General features: G+C 32.1%; 1 long non-coding RNA gene across 1 annotated transcript; it reads right to left on the reverse strand.

Moving 5' to 3' along the window:
- Positions 1–1,535: 1,535 nt before the first annotated feature.
- Positions 1,536–20,911, reverse strand: LOC146999043 (uncharacterized). Its single transcript, XR_015040081.1, has 3 exons — positions 20,759–20,911; positions 15,971–16,068; positions 1,536–3,753 (listed from the first exon to the last, which is right to left on the reverse strand). It is a non-coding gene; the product is annotated as an uncharacterized LOC146999043 (long non-coding RNA).
- Between the last annotated feature and the right edge of the window lie 13 nt (positions 20,912–20,924).

Consider the following 20,924-nt stretch of genomic DNA (forward strand, 5'->3'; position numbering starts at 1 on the left):
TAGCTTGGGCTCTGTAACAAATCACAAGTATTCAGCAGTCTTCAACAGTTAGGCCAGTCATAGGGCTCATTTGAATTAGGAGCCAGGTTATTAGTCTCTAATTTACTATATTTGTAAATTTGTAAAAGATAGTTGTATTCTCTGATACAAAATACAGAATTTAAGTTTTGTTATCTCGTTACTAAACTCCCAACTATAATGTAAATGACTATTCAATTAGGTTGCTATTATTGTATTTATTTAGTGTTCTTCGAATCTGAGCTTAAGGATGGGGTGATAGTGTCCTTGCTGCCTTAGAAGATTAAGTAAGTATTTAGGTTAAGTGATGTTAGGTTTGTCTTATAATCTGAGGTGTGAAAACAATTCTGCAGTTTTAAATGTTTGCCCGAGTAGTCGACTTCTTGTAGTTGAATGGCTGAGAATTAATCAGATGATTTTTAATCATACATTATTTAATCAGAAACATTGTTCCAAATGCTTTGTATTGCATAATAATGCATCTTCCAACCAGTCAATAACTATTTTGTAAAACCGCTTCTGTTCCGATAGTAAGTATCGTACCAGTCGGCCCCATGTTGTTCCAGATTTGCCTTCTTGTGATTGGTTTTCTAAAAACTAAAGTTGCTTCTCAAAGAAAAGACTTTTTTGATATGGAAGAAACAAATGGCACATCTAAAGAGCTTGTCAAAAACAGACCTCTCCAAACCTCTTTCAATACATGTCATACTTGCATTAACACTGGAAGTTGCATCAGTGTAAGTCAGACAACAGTGTAAGCTATATTTTTAATACATTCTGATTACTTAATTACCATACGGTGAATATACACTAAAACATCAATTCATTAGGAATTAGTAGGAATTTTAGACAAAATATTTGCAGAATTAAGAATTCCAGTGAAGTCAAAGTGAAGATTGATGCATGCGTTTCAAAAATTAATCCAAATCAAAGTTAAATTTTCAGTACTTTTTTCTTTGTGTGTGGGGGACGGTGAATGTACACTAAAACATCAATTCATTAGGAATTAGTAGGAATTTTAGACAAAATATTTGCAGAATTAAGAATTCGGGTGAAGTCAAAGTGAAGATTGATGCATGCGTTTCAAAAATTAATCCAAATCAAAGTTAAATTTTCAGTACTTTTTTCTTTGTGTGTGGGGGAGGTTTCTGCTACTTTGACTTTTTGAAACTTGACTATATTTGGATTGAATCTTTACTTTACCCACATGAAAATGAAAATCTTAGGCATGATATGCATATTTCATAGCACCTAATTTCAAATTCAGATTTATGAAGATAAATTAAGCTTTAAGAGTTTGACAGTTTGAATCATTTCCCAGGTTTTAGTAAAAATACATGAAATATGAATTTTTACATTAATCCTCTTACAAAGAATGTTTTAAGTAGGTAGGTTTCCTTCATACTGTTACAGATAGTGTACTAAAAAAATATGCTGTTTAATATGGAAATTATTGGTCTTGAATTTTTTTTAAATAATGTGATTAGATTGTTTGCATCCAATATAAGAACAGGATCACTTGATGGAATAGAATAAATGGCACCTTCAAATCAAAAAAGTTTGGAAGATGCTTTATTTCTTTGTCATTTGGTAAAAATGTTTTAACTCAAATATTTTTTCTTTAGGCTTTCCATTATTTATTACTAAAACATGTAAAAAAAAAAAGCAATCTCCACAAAAATGCAAGTGAAATTTTAAAAGGATTTTACAAGCATACAAAATTTATGGAAACATAATTGTCGAACACCTGAATGTTCTTGTGTCAACACTGAAGACAAATTTAGATGGAAATTAGAAGAAAGAACAACAATTTGCTGTAAAATCCACTTTAAAAAGTTATGTTTTCAAAGAAAAATGCACCATATTTTGCAGTGATATCCCATATTGATAAAAGTCTATACTGATAAAAGCCCATGTGAATAAAAGGTCCTCAAAAGCTATTTTAATGGTATATGGCTAAGATTAATTACATATATGTTTCAGTATTAAAAATGAGAGGGTTGTTTTAGAGCAGAATAAATAAATTTATAAAAATAATTTATTTTATTTTAATTGCCTCTTCTAGCTCTTGAAATATAATATAAAACATCTGTAAGGATAAAAAGGTTAAAGAAGATAGTGACAGAGTTTTGTTTAGCAGGAATAACATTTCATTTCTGAATTTTAAGAATTTTGCTTTTACAAATGTCCCATCCTAAATTAAAGCTATTCTTGCACTTACCTTTGTTTATAATTAATTAATAAAAATTGTTAATCTACCCATCATTGTTTATACCTTATGGTATCAAATGTTAAATTCAGATTTTAATTTTTAAACTTGTGGTAAGTTTTCTAAAGAACATTTCTTTTCTTTGAAAGAATGCAACTGTTTTTTTACACTAATTTTATGACAGCTGTATAACTTTCAGTTTTCTCAGATAGAAAGCTTTTTAGAATATTAAACTATATATTTCATTACATTGTGTTTTTTTTTTATTATTATTAAAGTTAGCAGCTACTCATATATAAACAGTTAAAGTAATGATAAATGTACTGGGTGTCCGAAAAGTCTTTCCCTGATTACATAAATTGATAACTCAGGCTAGAAGTAAGATACAAATATGAAACTGGTGTCTAATTGTTTACAAACTATCAAAGTTTTTTTTCACACATCAGTAAACTTCCACATGAGCACCCTTGGTAGCACGTAGCACATCTAGGCGATATTCAATTTCCGTCCACACATTAGCCAACATGACTGGAGGGATCGATTCAATGACTGTGGTTATCCGTTGCCGCATGGTTTCAAGATCTGGTATAAGTGTTCAGTAGACCTCGTCCTTGACATAACCCCATAAAAAGAAGTCTAATGGGGTTATGTTAGGAGTGTGGAGGCCAAACCATTGGCCCATCACGACCAATCCATCACCCAGGAAAGGTCATATCGAGATAGGCACGGACGTCCAAACCCCATTGAGGCGGTGCACCGTCTTGCTGAAACAAGACATCGGGGTGATACTGAAGCAGCTGAGGAACAGCATACAGTTGCAACATGTCCAGATACACTGCAGATGTGATGGTAGCCTCAGCGAAGAAGAATGGCTCGATAATTCAATCGTGCAATAGCGTGCACCAAACATTCACCTTTGGGCTGCCTCTGGTGCACTCCATGACCTCGCCAGGGGGTTGTGAACCCCAAATGCGCACATTATGGCGATTCACTACTCCACTGACAAGAAAGGTTGCTTCGTCGGGAAAGGCAATTCATCTGAGATAACCATCATCGTCCTCAATACGTGATAGCATTTCGACCGCAAAGTCATATCGACATGTACTGTCATTGGGCAACAAGGCCTGAACGATTTGCACTTTGTATGCACGAAACAATAAACGTTTGTGTAAAATGTCATGGAGAGAGCTTTTTGGTATCTGTAATTCACGTGAGGCCCTGCGCACCGATTTCTTCAGACTTCGCAGAAAAGACTGCCTCACAGCTTCCACCCTGTCTGCCGAGGTTCTTGGTCGACCAGACCTCGGAAGGTCAGCAGCCGATCCTGTGTTTTCTTGAACTTCTCATACCAGGCTTTAATGCTCTTGACATCAGGTGGATTCCTTCGAAATGTTGTCTGGAAGTGTCTCTGCACTGTGGTTGATGATCGTGTTTCATGGTACCACAGGACACACTGTGCCTGCTCCTGATTGGTTAACATGGCCTCTTGGGCACTGTACCTCATCCACTACTTACGTACTGAGAGCCTAAAAGAGAAAAAAAAACTTTGATAGTTTGTAAACAATTCGACACAAGTTTCATATTTGTATCCTACTTCTAGCCTGAGTGATCAATTTATGTAATCAGAGAAAGACTTTTTGGACACCCTGTATATTAAGTCAGATTTTGAAAAAATGTATATCAGAAACTTGCAAGTGTAGTTAAGCTTAAAGTTATAAAGATAAGGTTAGTTTATTCAAATATGGAAAAAGCTGACAAGGGCTATCTTAACTGAGAGGAGGGATGCCTTCGTGGAGAACTTTCTAAGGAAAACAAAACTGGTTGGGGGACCTAAAATTATAAAAAAAAATGGTAGTGTGTATTTTAGTTTAAAATAAACTATTATTCATATAGATTACTTATTAAAATAATTAGAAATACTAAAATTGTGATTTTTTACATTCCATACTGTAATATGTTTATTATTGCTAGTGTACTTGTTATAAATATAAAATTACTACTTGAGTTAGTAATTTAAAAATTATTTGTGCTCTGGTATAGTACTCAAGTCTCAGTAAATAGTTTGCATTTTTTTTTTTTTTTTAATTGTCGCACTGTTATACTGCTTCAAAGTTTTTTTAATGTTAATTATTTTCAGTTAAAACTAGTATCAGAATCATTTCCCAAAAATTTTAATCAATGCTGAAAAATCTTTTAGATAAAAAATATCTTGCGTTTTGTGAATTATATTATTGCTGATAATTCTGCTTTTCTTTTATAGCATTACATAAAAAAATAGCTATTTCAGTAAAGAATCTTTCTGATACTTATTGAATAATTAAAAATACATTCTAAATGAGCAAATTTATTCGAAAGATTGCATGACCACATAACTCAAATTATATTGAAAGTGGGTTGAAACCCTAGAAAGATGAAACTTTGTGCTGGCTGGAAAAGCTAAAAATTCTTACCTAATTTCCTACACTTATGAGATGCAGGAATAAAGATGATAAACATTATTAGTTGGGAGTTTCCAATGAAAATGGAATGATTAGTAGTAAAGTGTAAGCTTCTGAAGGTAGACGACGTTAAAAATTTAGCGGTGGAGCAAAATTTTACTTTTGGTAGAGAAAGGGAAAGAAACGCTTATTATAAATTTAGAAGTCAAACAACAGAAATCAGCTTTATATTTGCAAATTTTCACAGGACTATTTGGAAGCTTTTACCAAATAATCATCCTGCCAAAGTGCAAATGAACGGGATAAGATGAGAACAGCTGGACATGAATTAAGTTGCTGGCGCCATCTATTGATGAAATAAGAAAACTGAAATATAATTTTCTTAAAGGCTGAAGGTAAAGATGGATTGGAATTAGTGTCATTAACTAGAACAGAAAGATTTTTTTTAACGTGAAGTGCATCAAGAAAATTTAATTCACAAATATAAGATGTTTATTGAATAATTTTGGCTAGAGAAAAATTGAAAGTGTGATTTTCAGACCAACAATGCTGGGCAACAGAGAACTTCTGTGTTTCCTTCTTCCTACATTCTTTCAATTTTTCTACAGCCAAACTTATTAAAAAAACTTCTTTCATTGGTGAATTAGATTTTCTAGAAGCGTTTCACATGCAAAGAAATCTTTCTGTTCTAGTTAATGACCCTAATTCCAATCCATCTTTACCTTCAGCTTTTAAGGAAATTATGTTTTAGTTTTCTTGTTTCATCAATAGATGGCGCCAGTAGCTTAACTTATGGCCAGCCATTCTCATCTTACCTTATCACTTTATCTTATCTCGTTCATTTGAACTTTGGCATGATGATGATTTGATAAAACCTTCCAAATAGTCCTGTGAAAATTTGCAAATGTAACACTGATTTTTGTTGTTTGACTTCTAAATTTATATTTGTTCGGCGTGTTACTTTATCTTAAACTTTTATTACTTTTTATTATGAAACCAACAAAACTTAGTATTATAATTTCTTGATAAATAAATCCAGTAAACTGAAATTTTATTGAACATAAGATTCTAAATCTGAAATAATATTTTCATTCATACGCATATTTTCCATGCTATATTTTTCAGAGCTGAAAATAATGTAAAATCGTAAACTGCGAGAAATAAATTTCAGCGTTAGCTTGCTAATTAATATATATGTCGATTATAACATCAGGATTTGTTTTGAGGGGAAATACTTGCGAGAACGAAATGCGAACAAGAATAATACATATATGAAGTCAGATCCAAAACTAGTTACCCTGTTACCTGTCATAAATGCGATTATTTGACGCTGAATATTAATTTCGCTAGATAACAGATATAAAAGAGTAAATAATGAGTTAAATACTACTTTTCTCTACGTAGTTTCCCTTCTCCCTAGCTACAAAAGTATTTACTTCTGTTAATAAAATGTCACCTTAATTCTTTAAGACAACCAAATGTCAGCAAATACGGGGAATTTCATAGTTTCAGGGAAGGAGGGAATGCGGATAGCCTTTATTTATCTATTTGAAGATTTAGTATTATTAGTTTATGAATATTAAAAACTTTTTTTTTCAGGTTTTGGTACTAATTAACATTTGCTATACTTTTTATTCTTTAATTTATAAAACACATTAAAAAAATCTAAATTTAGGGAAGTATATTTGTATTTTTCGAACTTTGGAGAAGAGAATAATCTGATGGTATCTTGTTGTAGGACAAACAATCATTCAGCCAAAGAATCTATAGTGAGAAGAAGTCAAGCTTCGACTGCACTGCAACGCCACGGAGAAAAACTTGAGTCTAAAATGTGTCTTTTTTGACAACTTTACAGGCGTAAATTCAGGTTCCCTGAAATTCATTCACGCATGCGCGCTAGAGCCAGAGAGGTTGTCAACAACATCGTAGAAGTCGTCATAGCGCGCCATATTGAACGCTAAGCACGAGGATTTCAGCAATTTTGAACATTTGGAAATGGAAAAAAATAATGAATCACGCTCTAGTGATCCTGCGTGTGAAAGGTACGTAAAAATACCTTTACCTTTACCTTACTCTTATACCTTTTCATAGTAGAATTATTTTTTAATTACCAGAGTTATGTTCAAATCCATTCCATAACATGGGATGGTAATCAAATATCATATGTAATGAATGATTATTAATTAAGTTGGCAAAAGTTTCATTGGAACATTTTATTGAAAAATTATAATTCCTACTGTTAAAGAAATCGGAAGTATTTCGAAAAATCTCCATCAAAGCTTCTTACGCAAAATTAGTATATTTGTATATAATTGCGAGGATAAAATCAAGCAATCATGGATGATTTACTATGATTGCTAATGAACATTATTTCAGTTCTTCATATCCGATCTTTTCTGCAGTTATATGTAATGTATATTGCAACTTCTTCTATTTTCGTTTAACCAGGTATCAATTTTTTAGTTCATGATATTTTCTAATTCTATACATTGAGCATTATTTATAATCAAAGAATCTTTATAATAAACTATTCACAGATATCAATTTTTTGCTACTAAGAACTGCAATATTATCCCAATTTTTAATTATTTTTTAAATTAATTTTTTAATAATTTTTCCAGTTTTAAAAATAAAATTATTAAAGTAAATTAGCTGCATAATTCTGGTGTCATGATATTCATTGGCTCTTTTTTATTTTATTTCAACCTTGCAACTTAAATGTATTCTGTAAATTAATTATTAAATATCCATATTTTATTTTTATATTCAATTTTTTTATATTCTGTACTGATGTGATTTAAATCTTTATAATAATAATTCATTTAGGTTAAATGATCCTTCACCAAAGGCTTATGTGCATTGTGTGGTGTGTAATGCCAATTCTTGGTATTTTCCTGAAAGAAAATTCTTTCGATTTCCTAAAAATCCAGAGGTAAAAATTTTATTTTTATTTTAAGTTATAAGTATTTAAAATGCATGAAAATAAGTACAGTATGACAGATGAAGAAATTTTTTTAACTTTCTGTTATTTAAAAAAATTATTCCTTTTCAAATGAAAACGTTATATTCATTAACATACTTTGTGTGATATTCAATATTGCCTTATCTGTTTAGCCTAATTATATATACAATAGTAATAAAATATTTATGTAAATATTACAAAATCGTAGAAGCATTAGTTGAATATATGCATCAGCTAAAATGAATTTTTTCATAAGCAGAATGCTTAAAAATTTAACATTAGTTTGAGTAAAATGCATAAATATTAAATTTTTTGTACATAAATTAGTACTTAAATGTTATCTACATGTCAAATTTCTGGAAAAACTAAAATATGTATTTGTTTTGCACAGTAATAAGTTACATTTTAAATGAATGCTTAAAACTAGTGTTCCCTGTGTAAAGTAGGTGTAAATTTCATGTTGTTTTAACTTTTATAGATCAGCACAATGGCTTGAAGCATGTAGAATTTACTTCATTGGACGTGACAAGGAAATATTAAAGAAGCCACCTTCTCTTTTATATCGAAGTCGTCTTTGTTCCGCACATTTTGAAGACAATGCATATTCCACAACTAAGAAGCATTTTTTGCATTCGAGTGCTAAACCAACAAAATTTGGTGAAACAGGTATGCATTAATTTCAAGTTTATATATTTCAAAAATTTTTAAAAATTTAACCTCTTATATATTGTACTGATCAACAACTTACTATGTTATCTTAGAAAGAGAGTAGTCTGCTGTCTTTAAAAAGAGTGATAAATCTTTTTCTGAATGATAATTTAGTTTAATTTCCCACAGAAATTTCATTTGTTTACATAAATAATATAATTTATTTATTATGAAAGGACTCTTCTGCTGTTTCTTACATAGTCAATTTTGGTATGAGAGAATGTAAAGTAACCCTTTTTTAAAATCCATTAAATTTTCCTTAGTAAATCCTTTATGGATATAGCAGAATGTTCTTAGAATATGATATAGCAGAATATATTTACGCAAAGTATAATTTTAGGCTTTGAATCAGATTTACAAACTCAGGATAAATGAAATTAACAATAATTAAAAATAAAATTAAAACTTTGGCTAATCTTTGGAATATGGTAACTGGTAGTTTGGCGACATTTTGGTAAGGCGATAAAGTTTACTAGCTAGGACTTTAGCAGTGTACATGGATAAAGTCAAGAGTGTGCACAATGCCATTTTTGTGCAATTCTGGGATGTTTTTTTAAGTCAAAATAGATCGACGTATACATGGATGATACCGTGTATGTGCAATTCTTAAAAACGCGGCAAGCAGTGGGCGGTTCTGCACTTTCTCCCAATTTCGCACCTAATCTTCGTCATGATTAAGCACTTTTGTTCCATAAAAGTTCTAGCATAAGCGTAATTCGGCTAGCAAATTGTTGGAAAAAAAATGTTGAGTGAGTTTAAAAAAAAACATGCCTTTACTTCGTGAAAACAAAATGGCGTTCAAACAAAAACTAGCAGGTTGCTATAGCAGGATTGGTCGCCAAATTTTCGCCAAAAAATCGCCAAGTTACCATAATTTAAAGATTAACCAAATTTTCTTTAAATTGCAAGATGCTACCATTGAGAGATGCTAAAATTTGAAACACTGTTGAGTAGTAAAAAAATGTTGAGTAGTAAAAAAAAAAAAAAAAAAAAAAAAAAAAAAAAAACCTTTACTTTGTCAAAACAAAATGGCGTCCAAAAAAAAAAAAAAAAAAACAACTAGCAGGTTGCTGTAGCAGGGTTGGTCACCAAAAAATCGCCAAGTTACCATAATCCGAAGATTAACCAAAACTTCTTTTCTTAAAACTAAATGTCAAACCGTGTTAAAGGTTAGTTAAATATTTATTTGTTTAGAGATGAAATATTCATAAAATAATTAATTGATAATGATTATATTATAAATTATTATGCATTAGTCTTGTTGTATATATATATATATATATATATATATAAATTTTCTTTTTCCTTCCTAGCTGATGAGATGTCCAGAAATGACAGAGTTGTAAATGTTCATCAGCTGTCTATGAAGTTGTGCTCGAAATTGCAGCAGCATGCAATCAATATCGATGATAATTCAAGTCCTTTGGCACAAACAGATTCTGGCACTTCACAAACAGATTCTGGCTCTCTAGAACTTGGTTCACACCAGCACTCCATAGAACTAAATAATATTACCGAGACGCCAAAAAGATTAAAATGCAACAAAAATTTAACACCAAAATCTTTAAAAATAAGGCAGTTAAGTCATAAGCTGGCTTATTTAAAGCGAAAACATTCAGCAAAAAGGAAAGCAAACAAAGCTGGAGTCGAAAAGGCACTCCAGCTGATTAGCTCATTAGTTACTTCTGTAGTTTTCACTTTTATAAAATCACAAATAAAAGCATCAAATGTGTCAAAATATGGACGAAGATGGTCACTGATGGATAAAAATTTGTGCCTTCAGATCTATCTTAGTAGTCCAACATCATATAATACACTGAAGGCTTTTTTGCATTTGCCCAGCAAGCCTACATTATTGAAAGCTGTATCTGGTATAAAAATGGAACCTGGATTTTCAGTTGCTGTGCTCAATGCCATAAAATTAGTTGCTAGCAAACTGAAAATCCATGACAGGTATTGCATCTTATCCTTCGATGAAATCACTTTAAAGCAAAGCTTATCTTATGATAAGAAAAGTGATTACATTGTTGGATTTGAAAACTATGGTTCCTACACTGAACTAAAAACGTTTCCCGAATATGCAACTCATGGTCTTGTTTTTATGGTCCGTGGGCTGTGTAAAAAGTGGAAACAAGTCATTGGCTATTTTTTTTCTTCTCACACTACTCCAGGTTTTATGCTGTGTACTTTGGTCATGGAAGCCCTATCAAAATTATTTGATTGTGGTTTGATACCTGTGGCTGTTGTTTGTGATGGTGGTGCAAACAATGTAGTTTGTTACAAAAAATTTATGAAAGTCACAGAAGAAAGACCATATATTATATGTCAAGACAAAAAGATATTCACACTTTTTGATGTGCCTCACCTTTTGAAGTGCTTGCGAAATAATTTTAGAAAGTATGATGTTAAATTTCAGGGTGGCAAAATTGCTAGTTGGAACCATATCGTATCTTTGTGGGAATTTGATCGTAAAATGCCTCACAGATGTGTTCCGAAATTAACAGACCGCCATGTAAATGTGGATTACCTTAGTGCTATGAGTGTAAAATTAGCAGCTCAGGTCTTCAGTCATTCTGTGGCTTCAAGCCTGTGTTACCTTAGTGCACTAAATGGCTTACCCGCATCGGCTAGTCTTACAGCAGATTTCTGTTCAAACATAAATATTTTATTTGACAGTTTGAACAGTAGAACACTTAAGCACTCTAATCCTTTTCTTGCAGGAGTTACCAAGTCATCGATTCACTTAAAAACCTGGAAGGAAAAGATGGATTTCATCAAAGGCATTGAGTTTCAAACAGAAAAAAAAAAAATATCTTTCCCAAGTATATTTGGCTGGAAATTAACACTATCAGCAGTTCAGCAGTTAATTCCAGTTCTATTGGAAGATGTACCATTTGTATTAATGTGTCGTTTCACCCAAGATGCCTTGGAAAATTTTTTCTCTGTTGTTAGACGCAGATGTGGAAATAATGACCATCCAACTGCATATGATTTTCAACAGAGGATGAGAATATTAATGGCACAGAATATCATAAGCACAAGTAAGCTATCAAACTGTGAACCTGATAACGATACAGTTTTGATACCTACAGAGTTGCTGACAGTTATCGATAACACTGAGCCTGGAAATGGCAGTGATGTAAATGATATGAAAATTGACTTTGATGATCCCTTATTGGTAGCAAATGAAAATTCTGATACTAGTGCTTGTATTGCAAGTACATCATATGATGTATTTTCACAAAATTCAGCAGCTTATGTTGCTGGATATATTGCTGGAAGGGCATTGAAGCAATTTCCTTGCACTTTATGTAAGAATATTCTTCTTGTTGATAAATCTTTGGGTGAACACACTTACTTTTTGTATTTTAAAGAATTTGATGTAGTGAAAAATGGATTGTGTTACCCCTCACAACAGTTTACATTTACTGTTTGTGAGATGGGTGAAAAATTTGTAACTTTGTTTGATAAAATATGTAGCCAAAAAGATGTGAAATCCAAAATTATATCCCAACTGAAACTAATTGATCATGAATGGCTTACATGCCATTATCATGCAGTAAAAATGTGGGAATATATTGTCAGTTCATGTGCTCAGCTTATGATATATTATAAGCTGAAAAGTATAAATAACTGCTTGAAAAACAGACTTAGAGGAAAGAAAAAAATTATTAAATTACACTAAAAAGTCTTATTTGTATATATTATATGTATTATTTGTAAGAAAAATATATTAATGTAAGGAGTATGTGTGAGAAGTTTTTGATTTTGTATTTTTGCTATATTACTATTTGTTGGATTTTAATGTTTTTGTAATGTAATGTAATTTGTTGAATTTTACAAAAGTTCATGTAATTTAATTCTCTCTCTCTCTCTGTATATATATGAAATTTCTATTTATGTATATATATGAAATTTGGATTTATGTGTGTATTTTCAAATGTAACTTCAGTATCTAAATTGTCTCTAACCTCAGTTAACGAATATAGTTTGTTCCTAGAGGTCATCTGAAATCTTTGTAAACCAAACCTAATTCTCCTTTACGAACTTCTGTAAAATATATTATTGATTCATTCCTTCGCCTCAGATGACTGCAGATTTTAAACTTTTGCATTGGTAACATTTGCACCAGTTTACAATTGAAAAACCAGTGCATATCATTAAATCTAAACTAGAAAGAAACTAGTTCAGTAGTAGAGAAATATACATGTATAAAAAAGAGTTGGTGATATAATTACAAGATAATGAGAAATGAAAAGGGAAGAAATATTGTTATTAATCTTTAAAATGAAATAGAAATAAATCTTGCTGATAGAAAAAAGGGTTACTTTTCCATTATACTCCCGCAAACTTAACAAATATCCTGAATTAATAGAAAATTACGAATTTAAAAAAAAAAATGTATGTAAGAATTGCATTATATATAATTTTTTAACATTATTTTACAAAGTAAATCGTCAGAAAAATTAAAAAAATTAACATTTATGTAATTTTTCTGTAGCAGTGAAAATATAAGTACCTACATAATAAGGACGTTTGGCTAAATGGGTAAAAAAACTCAGTAAAATAAGGATTAAAAAAATAATCAGTGTTTTTGTTTTTAAATTTCAAAGATAAAAAAATTTTGTGACATTGTTCAAAGCATGTTTTGTCTTTTTGGTACATGCATAGACTCACATTCCACGTTTCACACATGTATCTTCTATGAAGTTTCTTCCTTGTGCTACAAAATATACACTGCCTGGATCTAAATTTCACTGGTATATCCAGTGTTATTTAGTTTCTTTTCATCAGATGACATTTGTAGTTTTTTATGTTAATGGGGAGGGCTTGGTCTTTTTGGCTTTGGTACGGATCATTCGTTTCCCATTCATACTTATTTTATTCATATTTCATCCCAAAATATTCAGAAAATATTTTTAATTTAAATAAAACTTTAAGCGATTTCAATTTTTATTATAGCAAAGTATATTTACATTAAATTTAAACCACAGGAAATAATTTATAAAATCACAATACTAGCTTGGGGAGCAAGTGTGTTGAGGTCAGATAAAACTCTCTGGTAAAAGATCAGTAATCAATCAATTTTCATTCAAAAATTTCAGAAAGAAGAAAAAAAAAAATTCGAGGTTTCAGGGCACGACCACAGCGCGTCAAAGGATTTAGGCATTATATAGAAACAGAAAAGTCCTTAACTGTCAACTTCTTTAAAATCTCTGGTAATAATTTCTTCCAGATTGAATTCATTGTTTCATTATTTATGTATTACAAGGCTTTGTCCATGAAAATTGAATAATAGAGAATATTAAAACTGCTCATTTTTGTTAGAAGTGACCTCAAAACATGTAGGAAATTCATTTATTGATAGCTTGTATGTTTGTCTTTCGAGACGGTTCTTTTTTTTTGGTTAGGAAATTTGTTCATCGTGAAACATATTTGTAACCTGAGGTTCCACTATGCATTGAGCTGTGTTATGCTAATAAATTTTGACAATAACAATGTTTATTTTTTTTTTTTTAATTTACATGTGAAAAAAATTCTGAATGCTGTATTTGCTAACATTGCATCCTGCTTTGTATTTTCTTCTCAAGTTTTTTTTTCAACGTATTTAGACATGTAATTTATAGCTATATACAAAGTATAGAGAGATAAAAAAGTGCATTATGTAACTTAAAAGAATACAGTAGACGCTGCTTATTGTGGTCATGGTTAATGTTATTAATTGGATATTGTCATCGATGTGGTGAAGTCTCTCATTTGTATATGAAAACTTGGAAAATACTTTGTTTATTGTGATTAACAATGCCTTTCTCCACAGCAATGCGTTTGGCCTCATAGATTATCATTTTTGTTGAGACAGAAAGTCCATTTTGCCGGTGACGTGTGATCCACTCCTTTACTTCTACCTCTAACTCTGGCCACTTTGCAGTTGGTCCATGCAAGGTGTGCTTGCTTTTATCCAACTTTTGGAGCTGATCCTCCTGTTTCCTCCACTCTCTTATCATTTTCTCAGTTGGAGGTGGCCCAAAGTGCCTCTCCGCTGCTCTGTTTCCATGCTCCTTAGCAAATTTTATTACTTCCAGCTTGAAAGCAACTTTATATGCCAGTCTCTTCTGCTTCGACATCTTGATGGGGTGGTATGAAATATGATATATTTCATTCAGATATACCATACTACATATATCACAGCTCACAGCTATCTGCACCTCCGCTTGCTCCCGCACTGCGATTGGCGAGCGAAGAGACGCGTGCCTTCACCCGCTCCCGCGCTGGCTTACGAGACTCTAAAAAGTGCACAAAGCCAGCGCGGGAGCGAGCGAAGGCACGCGCCTCTTCGCTCGGCCAATCGCAGAGACCGTCCAAATGCAGTGCGAGGCAGAGCGGGGCTTCCTGGTCTCAGACGGCGCCAAGAGGTGGAAGGGAACGGAGTGGCCGAGTATTCCTGCGGTAAGGTATATATGCAGAGGTGGAGGGGCAGCGGAGGGCCATGGTGGGCTTTTGTATTTGCCGCATAAGACGCAGGCACTTCCCCCCCTGATTTTGGGGAGAAAAAGTGCGTCTTATACGGTGAAAAATACGGTACTTTTTCGCAATCAGGTAATTTCATATACGTTCTTTTTACCGGATTTAAAGATTCACAAAATTTTCATGCTTTCATCAAATTTTTCAAATTTATGAGAAAAAAGCAGTGTACATGGATATAGTGAAGAGTGTGCGCAATGCCATTTTTGTGCAATTCTGGGATGTTTTTTTAAGTAAAAATAAGTTGACGTGTATATGGTTTAGTGATATTTTAATTAAATGAGAGTTATTTTGTGAATTTTATGTTTGTAGGAATTTGGTATACGTAACAGTTGAAGTAAACGTGCATGGAAATAATTTAAATATTTGATACTAAGTATTTGTAACCATTTGTAATGTTTGCGGTATGAATTCATTGGTGACGTTTATAATATAATAGATAATTTAGAGGTGAAAGTTTTTGGATATTTTTTTATTTTATACGTGGAAATGTTCATCCTTGGAAAGGGTATATACTTTTTCGCGATCAGGTAATTTCATATATGTGCTTTTTACCGAGTTTAAAGGTTCACAGAATTTTTTTGCATTTTCGTGCAAATTTTTGTAATTTATGAGAAAATAGCAGTGTAGGATGGATAAAGTTAAGAGTGTGTGCAATGCCATTTTTATGCAACTCTGGGATGTTTTTTTAAGTAAAAATAAGTCGAGGTGTAAATGGTTTATGTGTATGTGCTATTCTGAAAAACGCGCAAGGAGTTTGCGATTGTGCACTTTTTCCCAATTTTGAAGTTAATATTTGTCATGATTAAGCAGTTTTGTTACATAAAATTTCTAGCATAAGTGTAATTCGGCTAGTAGATTGTTGGAAAGAGTGTTCAGTAAATAAAAAGAAAAGAAACATGTCTTTACTTCGTGAAGACAAAATGGCGGCGAAAAAAAAAAATAGAGGGTTGCTGTAGCAGCGATGGTCACGAAATTTTTGCCAAAAAATCGCCGAGTTACCATAATCCAAAGATCAACCAAATATTCCATATAATGGATATATATATAGATAAATTAAATACTGAAACATACATAAATAACTTTATAAATATTAAAAGCTAGTATGCTTACTTTTTACTTATGACATAACGTAATGCGTTTCCTAAGGTGTGATCTTCATTCTTCAATACAAATGTGCAACACGTTTCATCATTGTCCGGTGTTGAAAGCTATAAAATTCGAAATAATGTTTTCAAAATATGAAAGAATTATAACATACCTTTTTTATTCAATAATATCTTAAAATTTAATAACTAATAATAAAGAATAAAGCAAACAATAAATTTCAAGGTCCCTCAATGCATTTAATTATTCACTCACAGCATACCTGCAAAAAAAAAAAAAAAAAAAACCAGATATGCAAATAAAAACACGAGTGCACAGCAACATCCTTTATGTACTGGCATGTAATTAGATGGCCTGAAGGCAATTTTGCAATCAATAAAGTGACAACACTGGGTATTCATTACAAATCCCAATGCCATGTATCCAAAAGAAAATGCATTATGAATACATGAGAAAATATGAATGAGAATGATTACTATGATGAGAAAAAACACTACCATTCATTCAGCTGAAAAATTAAAGTAACATTTTTGAAGTTATTATATTTTATGCTTTAGATAATACATAAAAAGAACGTGCTTCCTGCTATGATACCAAGACCCCCACACGCACTTATGATTATTGGGCCCCTTAAAAGGACCCCTCTAACGTTTTGTAAATATAGGTTGTAATACATCATTTCATTCAGGAAGAAAAGCCATTAAATGATTTTGTAACCTGATCGACTTCAAAGCCCATATTTCGATTTTCAGCCCCTTGGGCCTTTTTTTAACTTTTCGATAAATAAGGTAGTAAATACATACTTTTGCTCAGGAAGAATATCTCTTCGATGGAGGTAAAGTATTAAAATACTTCTGAGTCTTCCCCCCCCCCATTGCCAGGCCCATGGGCTCTGTGGAACTAGCGCATTTTCCCCTTCCAATGATAAATGTTCTGTGTTTAAAACTGGTCTTAGAAATATTTTCTCTGCTTTCATCAACCGTGAAGACTTATTTTGAAAACCGCCTGCTTGTATCCTTACCGAGGGGGAAAATTTCTCGTGTTCCTTAGTCTCTCATCTGAAATTAAAAAAGACAATCTCCTAAAACACAAAAGTATGTAGTCACAAATAAGTAGAATTTCTATTTCAGGTGTTTGTATTTCAGCTTCCCTTTCGTGTGATCTTATTATAACACAGTTTGCCATCAATCACCTCTTTTCATTTTCGCTGTATTCTATCTAGGGTTGTGGAAAACATTTTAAAATTTTGATGCCAAACAACAATTTTGAAATCCACAAGTTTTACTCGGGGGGAATGGCAAAGTCGTGAAATTTTTGCTAACCAAAGATGAATGAAAACTCGACTGGAGTAAGCAAAGTACAAAAAGATACTAAAATACTTTTATTTACTCCTACCAAAGGGTCATTAAACTTCCCATTCTCCCAATGAACATAATGTTTAATCCTAAACAACTTTTAAATTAATCATAAAACAACTGTATCATATTACATCACAAACAATTACAATATAAATAAATTATATCACCCCCCCCCAGAGGAGGGAGAGAAGAAGCCTGGTGTTGCCTTATATTGGTAAGGTATCCTCAGTATGGAAGCTGATATATTTTATATTAAAGGGGTATAAATAATCTTTTAACTATCCATTTTGGCTAATCTTTGGAATATGGTAACAGGTAGTTTGGCAACATTTTGATAAGGCGATAAAGGTTACTAGCTAAGACTTTAGCAGTGTACATGGATAAAGTCAAGAGTGTGCGCAATGCCATTTTTGTGCAATTCTGGGATTTTTTTTTTTAGTGAAAATAAGTCGACATGTACATGGATACCGTGTATGTGCAATTCTTAAAAATGCGGCAAGCAGTTTGCGATTCTGCACTTTCTCTCAGTTTCGCACCTAATCTTCGTCATGATTAAGCACTTTTGTTCCATAAAAGTTCTAGCATAAGCGTCATTCGGCTAGCAGATTGTTGGGAAAAAAATGTTGAGTTAAAAAAAAAAAAAATGTCTTTACTTCGTAAAAACAAAATGGCATCCAAACAAAAACTAGCAGGTTGCTGTAGCTGGGTTGGTCACCAAATTTTCGCCAAAAAATCGCCAAAGTTACCATAATCCAAAGATTAACCTTAATTTTGATTAAAACGGAGTAAATATATAGGGTTCAGCATGTGTACATCATATATTTGAAGATTTTGATTTTTTTTTCTCCTCAAATAGAATGAATCTTTAACATGATACCTTGGAATGAGGTACATTAATTTTATAAATGCAAAATATTGAGCATTCTTAGAGTAATGCTGCCATTTATAATCAAAAGGAAATACTAGAAACTCAAGATTACAGCTTTTGCTGTAGAAAAATTAGTATTTTTTAGGAGGTTAAAAAACTGACAAACTTCCGGTATATATTATATACCGATGCGCCCCTAAAGAGTTAAAATACTCTTATTTTAATAAGAAGAAAAAAATAGTTTTAAAAAGAAGAAGAGAAATAGTTTTAAAAAATGATAAAATATAAGCTATTTTATAATTAATGTATCAATCATGAAGCCAGGTCTTTTAAAAATTCCAAACTTAAGGGTTAAAATTAAATCCCTTTATACTTATCATTAAAAAAAAATGCTTACTTAAGACTGGGCAGTTCCTCCACATAGCAAGAACCATTAATAAACTGCATACTAGCCATTTTTTATCCAAATATATGATCAAGTTTTAATATTTTGGCACTTATACATTAACTAATCTTTTTTAACCTTTAGTGATTTTGGATGAGATATGACGAAGTATATTTAACATTTTAAGATAAGTAAAAAATATTTGTCAAGAAATGTTTTAGATGATTAATATCAATACAGCTTTTAGTACTTACATATTATCACATCAGTCGAAAAAACATCACCAAGCAGTGTAGCGTTAATTTAGCACCATTTATGGATAAGCATGTCACACTCATAACATCTGCACTTTTGTTTCATATAATCTGACTGATAAGCTATCTTTTGTTTCTAAGAGCAAGGATATAAATTAACAGTTACTGACAATTTTTACCCCCTTGCATTTTTCTCGAGATGGAGGGGGGATTAAAATGAGGCACCTGTCTTCTACAGAGCAGCAAGTAGTGGATTACATTTAAAAACCATTAAAAAAGTCTTTGTTAATGGGCATGATACGGTCAGCTGAATATGGCTGACATAACAATAATAGACTGCAACAATTACTAGAAGTTTTTTATTCAAAATATTCTAAACAGAGAGTTCAGTAAAACCAGCGAATCTAACAGAATAGCAGAAATTGACAAAAGCCATTGGTAAAAGTTTACAATCAGGTATCCCTTGTTTTTTTGGCGATTCTTTTTTAATGCCAATATCGGCGCCAGCAAGGCACAATTTCATGATGGCTCCTAAGCAAAACCAAAATAAGAAGTCAAAGGAATGGCACAAACTATTTTCACTTTAAAAACATCAGAGAATTACACACTGTCTTTACTTTGTCCATGTACACATGGATCTAGTTTCACTTAAAAAGCCAGGAAGCTAAAACCAAGTTAAAACTATCATGGTAACCAGAAATGGCATTTCATCACCAAAATCGAACAAAATTTGTCACCAATTGAAGGAGCACCCACTTTTACACTAGAGCTGAGCCATTTTGCAAAGTGTAAAAGTAAAGCAGATTGAATATCAATTGTTTTATTATATAAAGGAACATCCATTCTTTCAAAACTCTGTAAACAAAAGTTTCTATTAGGCTCCTGACACCATGCTTCTAGGGCGCAAAAGAGTTCTCACGTTGTATAGTTGCGAATTCCAGACAATAGTAAGCTGCCCGAGTGTCCGGATCCGTTCTCACCTGTAGTAACAATTGGTGCAAGATTTCCACCAACTTTCACAGTCAATGGGATGATAACACGCAGATATCATGTTTATTGTTAAATGTTTTAATGCTAATTGTACAATGCCAAATTATCCAGTTAGGAAAAAATTTCAAAAGTTTTATTGCAATTTTTCATTTTCTTCCAATATTACATTAGCTCTATTACACACACATAAAAAAATATAATTACTTTTTTCAAATAGTTTTCAGAATATCCATTCAAATTTAAAACAGTTATATGCAGGTACTATGTTTCAGCAACAGTGCTTTCTAGATCTAAAGCTTTAAGTTAGATATAAATCCAAAGAGTCAGATATAAATTTAACAAAGGACTCATGCAAACCTCCTACAACTCACCACTAGATATATCAGAGATGCTTCATAGCTAGGACCTGCATTAAGCATTTTATCAGGCTGTGGGTCTTAAGTTCTGTTACCCAGTGCCTCCCTCCACTAACATCCCCCCCCCCAAAAAAAATTAGCCATCCCTAAATTTTGTTACTCTGTGCTCAAATTTCTAAAAGTTTTTTCCTGCCTTGCAGCTGCACCAGCTCTGGTGCCAGCCCTGTTTACAGGCAGCAGTTTCACAGACATCACAGGTTCAAATGATGCCGAATTCGTATGGTTTCATATAGTTTTGAAATTAAATCATAATATATTTTTTTCTGAATAGTCTGACATTTGTTGCAAATTTCTGAATGTTAGTTTGTATCAGATTTTCAGTAAAAGGTGATTTATGAATATACGCTACAGCTGTCATATAAGTATGCTCATTATAAAAACTAAACAAGAAAGATAAAACGAAAAATGTTTGGAATTATGAGTGCAGCTTAGAATGATTTTTGGTCACTAACATCCTATTATGAAGGACTACCATTACAGAAGAAAGTACAAAAAATATTATGTATTTAAAAAAAGGAAATACCACTTCTAGTCGACGAGTTACTTGCTCCATCTCGAACTCTCGGAAACACAAACTCCACACCACAAACCACACAAACGAAACCACGATTCCATGAACAAAAGTGTCTCCTTTTAGTGCTAAGTCTTTCTGCTCGAAGGGGGCAAAATCGGTATAGTTTGAATTAAAG

Source organism: Stegodyphus dumicola, chromosome 1, assembly GCF_044657685.1.
Source record: "Stegodyphus dumicola isolate Sdum_Otavi_A_Nest chromosome 1, ASM4465768v1".
Lineage (NCBI taxonomy): Eukaryota > Metazoa > Arthropoda > Arachnida > Araneae > Eresidae > Stegodyphus > Stegodyphus dumicola.